The sequence below is a fragment of the Neovison vison genome, chromosome 8 (genome assembly GCF_020171115.1).
Source record: "Neovison vison isolate M4711 chromosome 8, ASM_NN_V1, whole genome shotgun sequence".
NCBI classification, from domain to species: Eukaryota; Metazoa; Chordata; class Mammalia; order Carnivora; family Mustelidae; genus Neogale; species Neogale vison.
In genome coordinates this window covers 79488564-79499506 of record NC_058098.1, presented here as the reverse complement: position 1 = coordinate 79499506, position 10943 = coordinate 79488564, and the positions used below count along the sequence as shown (strand labels likewise).

At 34.3% G+C, this 10943-nt stretch overlaps 1 pseudogene; it reads right to left on the bottom strand.

Annotated features, from left to right (window-relative positions):
• Positions 1 to 2678: 2678 nt before the first annotated feature.
• On the bottom strand, positions 2679 to 9590 carry LOC122915430 (annotated as a pseudogene).
• Between the last annotated feature and the right edge of the window lie 1353 nt (positions 9591 to 10943).

Genomic DNA, 10943 nt, shown 5'->3' with positions numbered 1-10943 from the left:
GGAGACAAACATAAAAGACTCAATCTCACAAAACAAACTGAGGGTTGCTGGAGGGTGGGAAGTAGGGATAGGATGGTAGAGTTGTAAACACTGGGGAGGGGGTATGGGCTATGGTGAGTGCTGTGAAATGTGTAAGCCTGATGATTCACATACTTGTACCCTGGGGCAAATAATACATCAATAAAAATAATTAAATAAATAAATGAATAAATAAAAGTAGCTTTTCACGAGAAAGATACTACATGCTCCTTAAAAATAAAATGATTTATGGAAATAATTACAAATATAACCTGATATTCATTAAAACTACTTTTTTATTGGTATAACAAAATATTTATTTAATCCTTTTAAATCTTTAATCTAAGTCAACCATTCAGTTACTTATATCCTCATCACCTTAGATCGCTGGCAAAATTAAAGGATACATACAGACTTTTGATATGAGAAAAGGCAAATGTGGACTCTAGTAGGGATCTGTTGTTTTTACCTGCCCATCCTCTGCTATTCTTTTTTTTTTTTTTTTTTTGCATTTTAAAGATTTTATGTATTTATTTGACAGAGAGAAATCACAAGTAGATGGAGAGGCAGGCAGAGAGAGAGAGGGAAGCAGGCTCCCCGCTGAGCAGAGAGTCCGATGCAGGACTCGATCCCAGGACCCTGAGATCATGACCTGAGCCGAAGGCAGCGGCTTAACCCACTGAGCCACCCAGGCGCCCTCTACTAAATATTTTTAAAAAAATAATGACAATCTTCACCAAAATCTTACAACTAATGGAATAGAGGAAACACATTTAAAAATCATTCCATAAGGCCAAGTAGTACCCTAATGCCAAAGCAGGATAAAAACAATACAAGAACTAAGTTTTACTTTGTCCAATATAAGTATTTCTACTCTTACTTTCTTTTGACATCAGTTTGCATGATAGATGTTTCTCTACTCAGTTACTTTCAATCTGCAGGTGTCTTTAGGTCTAAAATGAATCTCTTCTAGGGAGAGAATAGGTGGGTCTTTTTTTTTTTTTAATCTATTCTGACACCTTATGTCTTTTGATTGGACTGTTTAGTCTATTTACATTCAAAGTAATTATTGATAGATACATGTTTATTCCATTCTGTTACTCATTGTTTCCAGAGGTTTTCTCTATTCTCTTCTTATCTTTTTCATTTTTGGTCTCTCCTTTGCACTCAAAGAATCCCCTTTAATTTTTCTTTGGGGCTGGTTCAGTGGTCACAAACTCCTTCAGGTTTTGTTCGTCTGGGAAACTCTTGATCACTCTTTCTATTCTGAACTATAGTGTTGCTGGATAGAGTATTCTTGCCTGCAGATTTTTCCCATTCAGCATTTTGAATATATCAAACTATTCCCTTAAGTCTTGCCAAGTTTCTGTTGAGAAATTATGGGTTTTCCCTTGTAAGCTAAGGACTTCTTTTGTCTTGCTGCTTTTAAGATTTTTTTTTTCTTTATCACCATATTTTGCAAATTTAATTACAATATGTCTCAGTATTGGCCTGTCTTTTTTTTTTTTTTTTCTTTTTTTGATGGGAGGTCTCTATGCCTCCTGAATCTGGATGTCTGTTTTCTTTCCCAGATTAGGGAAGTTTTCTTCTATTATTTCTTGAAATAAATTTTGATTTTGATTTTGATTTAACTTCCAGGGCCCTTCCTGTTTTCTGTTTTTAAAATGAAGCTCTGTATTCCAGAGAGTTACACACTGTCTGGAATGGGGTTGAAGGCCCAGGATCCTCCTTATCTAGTATCCTCACCTTTATATTCTTTTTTTTTTTTCCAATTTATTTATTTTCAGAAAAACAGTATTCATTATTTTTTCACCACACCCAGTGCTCCATGCAAGCTGTGCCCTCTATAATACCCACCACCTGGTACCCCAACCTCCCACCCATGGCACCTGAGTTTCCTGTGGTGAACGGCCTCTCTCCTACTATGGGTCCACGAGGTACACATCTAGTAATCCAGATGAGTACTTTTCTGTCCTGGTTCACAAATGTGTAATCCCAGGCAGACCAATGACAATGAGGTCCTGGACTTAGCTAGTCATATTACGCAAGAGGCTTTTATTCCTGGGGGGATCAGAGAGCTGGCAAAACATCAGTCTGGAGCTCCTGGTGGCCATCATTTTGCCTGAGAATGAAGCCAACTGAACCCTTTAAAAACAGGTTTTAGAGAGTAACTTAAAATTACAACTGGGGCACTAGATCTTAAGTCTCAAAACAACAGGGTCTTATAATTGTCAGATTATGATGTTATAATGAATGCCATCTTTGAAAATAAATACACACTCATCCCAAGTCTCTGAAATTATTTTAGAATCTAACCTCTTTTTTAGGAAGTAGCAAAATGAAAGAGTGTTTTTAGTAGTCGGACAAAAACTGTCCATTATTCTCAACATTAAAAATTGAATGCAAAAAAAAATTAAAAATTTTAAAAAAATTGAATGCAATGATTTAAAGAAAAGTAACACATTATTGTTTGCATAATATGTACAGAATCATGCGGTTTCTAGTGATTAGAATTTTGTCATACCTGGAAAGGAAAAGAAGACGACAGTGGCTGAGAAGCACATCCCCTCATAAAAGATACCTAAACAGTATGCTTAGGATGACTAATATTAAGGATTTGAACACAATTTAGTTTTCCTCAGAGGAAACAATCTTAGTTTCTAAACAGCATTCACTTCTGACATCTCAATTTCTGATTTCAGTGCCTGCACACTGTGTACCTCTGTGCCACACTTAGGACAAGTAAAGTACACGTCAAATAAGAAACTACTTTTAACACAGTAGTTAACAGAAGATGTGCTCACATCTTATGGTGTGAGGCATGGTTGGGCCACTCTCCACACAGAGAACACTGTTTGCCACTGGCTGGCTGATAATGTATTGTCACTACTAGGAGCACCAGTAAGAGGAATACACCATGAAGACAACTTAGCTTTCAATTTCTGGATATTAATAAGTGGTAAGAGAAAACTCAGAAACTCAGCAAAACCATGCCAGAGAAGTTCCCTATTCATATACTCAAAGCCAACTTCACGTACGTTTGGGGGCTTGCAAAATACAGAATGAATGCATAGGAGACATTCTGTCAAAGTTGCAAACTTGCCCCTCTGAAGGAAGATCAGGAAATTAATTAGCCCATATAATTTAAAAAGTCCAACCATGATATTCATACACTGCCTGGCTTTCCCAAATGATGCCAAATGACAGTTTTGAAACAGGTCATAGCAGCGCTCTTCCAGCCACGTCCTGCCAATTGTACACACAGCATACCACAGCTTCTGATTCTTACTGGCTGGTACCTCAGCTTTGGGGAAAAATCGTTTTTATACTGAATATTCAAAATGGATTGTCCCACAGTGGCATTTTGAGAATAGATAGTGAATTGCCACAAGAAAAGCCACAGCAATGCTTTTACCTCTGGCTCGAAGTGGGCTAACAGTCCTGGCTTAAATCCATGAAAGCACTGAGGAAACTGGGACCAAACTAGCTGCTCCAGGGGCTTGTTCAGCTCAAGTGCATCCAACTGACTTATTCTTAGCACTCTGTTTGTCTTTTTCATGTTCTCTTCTCTGGAAGCCAGGTCTTCTTAGAAGTCTCTTATTCACAGGCAATTAAGAAGGGAGAGGTCTTAGGAGTCTGCAAAACACCCCTGTTCCACATAACTTTCTCTGAGACATTCTCTGGGAAGCTTGGATTCTCCTAGCAGAACCTGGATTACCCCAAAACTACTTTTTATAATTTGGTGCATAACTTTCCAATCTTTTCTATGTGCATGTGTCTTTATGTGTATAATTCTATAGAGAAAGGATGATACCTAAATGGTCTTTTGTTCATTCACTGCTTTACCAAGAAATATGCCATGCACATTTTGCTTCTCAAGGTCATTTTGAATAATACATTATAAAATATCAACAGTATAAGTAGGTATATAATGAAAAGGAAACTGTTTGCAACTTTAGACACCTTATATTATTCAAATTAAAATTATTTCTAGAAACAACAAAAACCCTATACAAAAAACAGCATATAGATTTACTTCACTGTTTTGATGTTTGTAAGCTATACTAGTAAATGAATGCATCATAATTTATGTAAGCACAAAGTACAAGAAAGCATAATTATATTGATGGATACTTGAGTTGAGTGTTTTGTAATTATAATTAATATCTGTCATATATTTATTCACATATATTCATATATATACATATATTCTTAGGAGACTGTTGTTTAAAAAATACATGCATTTCATATTATAATGGATATTACCAAATTATCTTCAAATGAGGTCTTAATAATCGGTTTCTACCAAGAGGGAATGGGAAAGTTTATGTACATTCACACCTTGGCCAACATAATCTACTACCAAAGTTTTAAACTTTGTCAGTCTCTTGGATATAAGAGAAAATATCCCATTATCTTTTTTTAAAGGTTTTTATTTATTTATTTGACAGACAGAGATCACAAGTAGGCAGAGAGGCAGGTAGAGAGAGAGGAAAAGAAGCAGGCTTCCCGCTGAGCAGAAAGCCCAATGTGGGGCTCGATCCCAGGACCCTGGGATCATGTACTGAGCCGAAGGCAGAGGTTTTTAACCCACTGAGCCACCCAGGTGCCCTGAAGTATCTCATTATCTTAATAAGCATTATTTTAATTATAAATGAAGTCAAAGTTTATTAATGAGATTTATGTTTGTAAGACTATTATATCCCTGTTTGAATGAATTATATTTTCTTATTTTTTACACATTTTTTTCTTCTGAGTAATTAATCTTTGAGTGCTGTGTAAGAACCCTTTACATATTACAAAAGTATGTAATTTGTTACATGGCTGTTTTCATAGATTGTATTCATGCCCCCAGTTCTTCACACTTTATCCATGCCCTTCATCCTATAATTCAGTCATTCCTACATTAACCTCCTCATTCTGAGACTTTATGACTTGTTTTGGCTAATAGTAAGTAGTAGAAGTTACAATATACCAATTCAGAGTCTTGGCCTCAAAAGGACTCCATGTTTCTATTGTTTTATTGTACTTTGTCATTGCCACAAACCCACTGGAAAGGAATATCGGGTGAAATAGGACCAATGAACTCATTTGCCTCAGATGAGGTCCGTCTAAATCATCCTAGAACTAGGCAACACAACTGAGATTACTCCATCATCATGACTCAGTAGCCATAGTAAATGATTGTGGTTTTAAGCCTTTAAATTTCAGGGTAGTTTGTTATGCAGCAATAGGAAATGGAAATCCTTCAATGCTGTGTCTCCCTTTTGTTTCCTTTTCTCCCTCCTTCCCTCCTTCATTCCTCTTTTTTTCCTTCCTTTCTATTGTGCTTTCCTATATTTATTTGTGGCAGTTTTAATTATTATTTTTATTATTTAAAAATTATTTAATTATTATTCATTTTCTAATTTTTTAGCTTACCTTATATTTTTATTGACATTTTTATTGGAAATCACATTAAATTTATTCATCAATGTAGATAAAATATTTAGCACTTTTCTGTTCTAATAAATATTGATTTATATTATCATTTAACTATAAATAATACTTTATTATATAGGTCATTTTCATTCCTTCATACTTATAAGCTATGCCTTGTTGAATATCTTTCCTATGTTTTTCACACTCATCCAATTATTACTTCAGCACAAATCTTTGGAAGTGGAACTGGTGGGTACATATATTTTAAGGCTTTTGTATGTATTAAAACTATTCCCAGAAAATGTTGTATAACGTTGTAGTCACACTAACAATTTATAATACTGCATATTCTCAACATCCCCAGAACACTCTGAATATTAACAATATTTTATATATTTGTCCATAACGATAAGGAAGTAACAATAGAGGTGGGTAGTTTAAATTCACGGTGTGACATGCACTTAGAGTCTACAAAGAAAAAAGTTGTGTCATATGTGATTAACTATACTCCAGGGAATGTGTGCTTTTCTGAACTTTCATGTAATTACTATGAATGTTACTACTTTAGGAAGTGTCTGTGATCTCCATGGTAAGAGCACATTAACGGTCATAATTGTTTTGCTCTCCAAACCCCCACCCCATTCCATTTTGTCTTCCAGAAGACACACTTTCCTTTCACATCTCATTCCTTCTTCTTCATGTTTGGCAGAATCTTAAATAGGATAAACTTCACAATTTTAAAGTTTTTTATAAACTTTAATTTGGTTTTAAATGCCACTGAAGGTTTGTTTCCAGCACACCCACAATATGAAAGTTTAAAAGTGCGTGAAAATTTTAAAAACTTTATAGTTTCAAGGCAAGAAAAAAGTAATTCCAAAAATATGATGAGAAACTATACCACTTTAAAACTAGGACATTTACTTTTCAATGATCAAAATTCTCTTTGCTCCTCCCTCTCTTAAGCCCTGAGGAACAAGAACTTATGATTTAAAATTTCCAATGTTTCACTTAAGGCCTGACTTCCATTAAAATTTCCGTCACCTTATTAAGAGGAAAGATGTACATTTGTGGTATTATGTTATTCTTTAATCTGAAAAACTATGCAAACTGTGTACCTTTCAAACTAGTAAAGGTTAGTGAACACCAGATTCATTCTGGGGCTCTATCCCATTTAGGATTTATAGTAAAATGACTTTCAACATTATGCACAGAAGTCTAGCAATGATATTGTAAGAATAGAATGCATCAGATTCAGGACTAGTCGGAAAAATAAGCACTTGTTAGATAACAGGTGTGCTTTCTTGACCTTCCACCATCTCCTCTTTTACCATGAAAGAACCAATTACCTAGAACTCAGGGTGACTCAATTACTCTTCATAACAGTTACCACTTTATGGATGAATAATAAATCTAAGCCTAAATTCACGGCAGTTTCTTAATTTGGTCCACGTAGCCCTTATTATATTTGAGTGAAAGAAACCTCCTTTTTCCTCCAGTGAATATAAACACAAAATCATGTTGCCCACAAATTAGCAGTAGTCATCTTGCTACTTTGAGAGAAGTACCCCCCAGGACAAAGCCAGCACTCCTCAGAGGAAAGAACAGAGAAATGGGGACTCGGCTGTGCAAACATGTTGGCTAATTGAAATTAAATTAAAAAAAAAAAAAACTTTTTTAAAAGAAGCTAAATCTGATGTTTTATCTCTGGATGGTTCAGTAATATGAGCCAATAAAATAACTACTGTTTATGCCACCATGAATAGACTGTTTTGGTTACTTATAATATAAAGAGTCATATTTATGTAGAATATTCCTCAGAAGGATAGTGAATCAAATTCTTGATACTTGGTACAACCAAGGAAGTTCATCTGGTGTCACGGATGCAGGAAAGATTCTAATATATTGTGATACAAGATGACAGTCACTCACTCTAGAGGAAAATATGTTTCCTAAAGCTCTTGGTTGATGGGTTATTCATGCTCTAACTCAAAACACAGTGGGTGAAGCAAATTTTCTAATCTCTGTGCTTGATATTATATTTGCTGAATAAAACACCTTTTTATCTTTTACTTTGAAGGTTTTAAAAACATTGCTGAGTATTCGGGTTGCAGTTATCCTGTCAAATAAAATATTTCAATGAGTTATGAATGACTTTAAAGAAAGATCCCTTCATAACAAAAAAACAATTGGAAACATTTCACCATACTAATGGCTAGGATAAAGACAAAATGTCAGCTAGTATCCAAGTAGGGAACAAATATTTCATGAATTACATTCTGTTTACACTTCAAACACAAATTAAAATTGTTTATTTAGCTAACAGGCTCAGCCTTGATTACATGTCATTAGTGTCCATTATAATTTCAACTATGCTTGAATTTTATAAGCCTGCTAGAAAATTATATTCTTATATTTTAAAAATGGAAATAAAACTAATGTGGTATTTTGGCTATTAATACCTATAATCAGGTTAATCATTGCTTGAAGGATAAAAATTTTTAATTTTCTACAGATAAAACAAAAATTAAAAGCAATTCTTCAAATCACCAATCAGTTCTCAACTTGGCATCACTATTAGCCAGCTCCACACCAACTGACTACAGCTTTCCTAAAACATAATTATAATTTTCCTTTCCTATCTATAAAGTGTCGGCCTTGACTACTATAGGATCGATGCATTCACTTCAGAATTTACTTCCTTCTTCAATGTTTGAAGCACTTTATGGCACTTAAGTGAACACCTACATCCATTTATTTCTACAATCATTTCCTAGTTAAACATTAATAGAACTATATTGATGTCTTATTCATACCATTTGTTGTAAAATATGCAAAAAGGTTTATTTAGGAGTGAATAGAAAAGGGATACTAAAAGATTTACATGGTCAGAAAGTCCACAGAGAAGCCCAATCTAAACAGAATTTAACTTTCGGATCAAGAGAATAAATGTGTTACACTCATAGGAGAAAAAAGATTCCTATTCATCAAAAGTGATTAATTTCATTCACTGGAGACTTCAGAGAAGGTTCACATGATTTTCTTTATCCTGTCACACTGGTAGAAAATCTACATGATTACTGCTGCAGAGTCCGTGGCTTCACATAAAATGGTAAGTGGAGGCACCCAAGTCATTTGTATTGGGAATGGGACTGAGGCCAGTATGCCCCCTGCTCAGTACCACTTTCCTATTGTCTTTAGTTTTCTAGTCTTAAAAGGAATATTATAACTACTCAACATAGGGTTAAATGGGCTAATATACATATATTTCAAAGCCTAGTAACTCATACAAGCAGGTGGTTCAAGTGTGTTTACTTGATATTTAAGTGGAAGATGTATTATTCTTCTCAGGTCATTTGCAAGCTAAAAAGAAAAATTACCCAGAGTCATCTTTTCATTCATTCTTGTTTGATAATGTTTCTATAAGACATAAGGAGAAAGAGACTATCTTTATGCATGAATACAAATATACAGTTATAGAATTCTTTCCTTCAGATTACTTTTATTTCATTTTCCTTCTCTCAAACATATTCTAGCACTATATACATATTCCATTTGCAAGGTCTAGAACTAAAAATATCATTCATTAAGGTAATATATTGGAGCAAGAGTAAAATACATACATTAATTGGGTATTTAAATGTTCCAATGTTTATTCTGTATCAAGTTATAATAAAAGACAAGTATAACACAAAACATTTAGTGGGTAGTCAGGATATTTAACCCATTTTTTTAAGAAGAGGTAAAGTTTTTTTCTTAGAATTTTTATAATCTATCAACAAAAGCAAAATATTTACTTAAAATATTCTCTCTTAAGTGATTAAATTCCTATTTTCCTTCCAACTAAAACCTTTAAGGGCCAAATTCTGATTTAAATTGTAAGTTTTATATATATATAGATATATATATATATATATATCTATATATATATGATCAAGCTCTCAAATATTCACTATTATATTTTACAGTGAAATAATCTCAATAGAGTGAATGGGTAAAAAAAACTAAGAGTTGCCCAGAGTCACGAGCCAAAAGACCATACCTTCATTTGAAAGTTTAGCTGATGAATTTGCAAAACCAGTCTCCTTTATGACTATGAGACTCCCAGGAATTTTGGTGGTAACTTTGCCATGTTTTTCTCCTTTTTTTTTCATTATGTTTGACATTTTTTAAGGCAGGGTTTCATTACAGACAAGCAACCTATGACAACAGACTGGGGAAATAAGACAGTGTAGATATGGAGAAAGAGGAAGAAGGGAACAAAAATGAGCACCAAATTAGAATAAGGGCTTTGGAGGTCCATCATCACTGTATAATATGTGTTTGTGAAATAGTAGAGACTTACAGAGAATGCTCTGAAAATACATGGGCAAACTAATTTGCTTTGATTTGTTACTCAAGATCAATAGTCTGGCCCTATGGCTAATACAAGTAGAAAATGGCAAAACTGATAAAATATGCCACTTTTTACTGTATTCTACTGTCCTCTGGGGCTTATGTACCACAAGAAAAAAAAAAGGCAAAAGATCAAACTTTGCTTAACCAATACCTAGAAAAATCTATATAATAATAACAATAACTGTCCAAATTACAAAAATAACTTTTCTAATTATTGTTGGCTTTTCTTTCAATTTCTTTGTCCCATTCTGCTTTTGTAGGGAATCCAAGCAGTGAGGGGATATCTAGGACAGGGCGGCAGACTGTGAGAAAGGGTGAGAAAACTGAAATCTCTCCTCACCTTCAGGGCTCATCAGGAGAAAATGCAATGCCTAAATCCAGAGAAGCCCACTAGGTGTCATTTTCTGGATGAATCTGTTATCGCACAGGATTAGGCTCTCTGGTTTTGCGGGGTCCATTGTTGATGGGCCTAGGGTTGATGGATCAGGTTAGTCAAGTTTTATTAATTTGTATGGTAAGGCCACTTTCACTTAACTACAGTGCTCATGTGGACAACCAGGACAAAATGTTTCCTTTTATCTGACAATTTAGTATAGGATATCGAGTTAGTAAACTAAAAGCTTGGCTAAAGAGGTGAATACGGTGGCAACTCAACTAATTATTCCTGATCCACACAGATTATAATTTTCTTGTAACTATATCCATATTCACTAGATTCATGGTCTCTCCTCCAGTTACTGATAGATCAATGCTGCGTACTTCTGGCTCTTCGGGCTTTCACAGCTTTACATCATTGACTTTAAAAACACATTCACAAAAAAAAAAAAAAAAAAGGCAGTGGATGGCTGCATATGGAACTGTTGAGAATCTGATTAAAATTACAAATTTGGGACTCCATCATAGACCTACTAAAACAATATTACCAAATGTGGAGCACTAGCATTTGTATATTTTCATAATTTTCCCCAGGAAAATCTAGTAAGTGGTTCATTTTGCCTCTGTTCAGACTAAAAAACCTAATTGCAAACATACCTTTTTTCACTAGTGAGTACAATTTAATTGGATAGATTTCCACATAATGAATTTAAATCATATACCAATGTGTCTTC